The sequence below is a fragment of the Nomascus leucogenys genome, chromosome 13 (assembly GCF_006542625.1).
Source record: "Nomascus leucogenys isolate Asia chromosome 13, Asia_NLE_v1, whole genome shotgun sequence".
Classification (NCBI taxonomy): Eukaryota; Metazoa; Chordata; class Mammalia; order Primates; family Hylobatidae; genus Nomascus; species Nomascus leucogenys.
Window position 1 is genome coordinate 15572358 of NC_044393.1, and position 1148 is coordinate 15573505.

General features: G+C 47.9%; 1 non-coding gene across 1 annotated transcript; it reads left to right on the forward strand.

Annotated features, from left to right (window-relative positions):
- The first annotated feature begins 833 nt into the window (after positions 1–833).
- LOC115838122 lies at positions 834–896 on the forward strand. Its single transcript, XR_004033166.1, has one exon. It is a non-coding gene; the product is annotated as a U7 small nuclear RNA (small nuclear RNA).
- The last annotated feature ends 252 nt before the right edge of the window (positions 897–1148 follow it).

Consider the following 1148-nt stretch of genomic DNA (forward strand, 5'->3'; position numbering starts at 1 on the left):
AACATTGCTCCCCATTCTGGGAATAATTTAAAGAAAATAATTTGGAAGGACATTTGGTTTGGTATGAAGCAAACAAATAATTTCAGATCACAAATGTAATCATTTGATGTTGCTTTAAAACCAAACATTTCAGAACAATCTGCATCACATTCTCTTCTGAGTCTGTGAAACTGAATTCTGGGTGAGTCTGAATTCCCACAGCAGGACTGAGGATAGAAAAGATTTGATGGTAGAAACCTGGTACTGAGTGGTTATCACGTGGGTTAAAGACGTAGGCTTGGTTCACCCACTGAACCTGCTTACGTATGAGGCTCACCTGAGAAGGTGATACGGACAAGCCCATCCTGTGGGTCTGAGGGCTCTTCACCAGGAGTAGAGCAGGGAGGATGGCCCCAGTGTCCCCGTCTCTGAACACGTTTAGGGGGAGGGCTGTAGAGCCTGGACAGATCACCACTGGCTCCATGGGGAAATTTCAGCAGCACTCATTGCCTGTGTCTGTTCTGTGCCAGGCACTGCGCTCAGGGCGGGGATTTGGGATTCACCAGGGCACGAGGCGACGTGCCTCTGTCCTCACGGAGCCTAAGTGCTGGTGGAGACAGACAGTACAGATGTCAACTGCAAATGACGAGGCACTTGCAGGTAGGGGTCAGCGCCAAGAAGGAAATGAAGGGTGCATGTCACTGACTGAGACTCTGGTGGGGGCAACTTAAATAGGGCCGTGGAGGAGGGCCTCTCTGAGGAGGTGACATTTGAGCTGAGGCCTCACCAATCAGAAGGAAAAAGCTGTAAAGGGTCTGGGATAAACTCAACCTGCAGACTTTTAAACTAATATAAGGTGTTACAGCTCTTTCAGAATTTGTCTAGCACGTTTTCTGGTTGTCACTCCCAGGTAGGCTGGGGAAGAGGCATCTGTGCCCAGCTCGTGGCCTATTCTTTGCACTTGGTGGGGGGGGTTCCCATCTCCCACAACCATCCCCCTGGGGCCTGCTCCCAGGTGGGGTCAGGTTTTCACCAGAAAGTGCTCCACGCAAAAAAAAAAAAAAAAAAAAAAAAAATTTAATTTGAACTAGTTGCCAATATTTGCATTTTAATTCTAAAAATCTGTATTTTTGACTTTGTTGGAAAGTCAGACTATCTGGCCAGGCCGG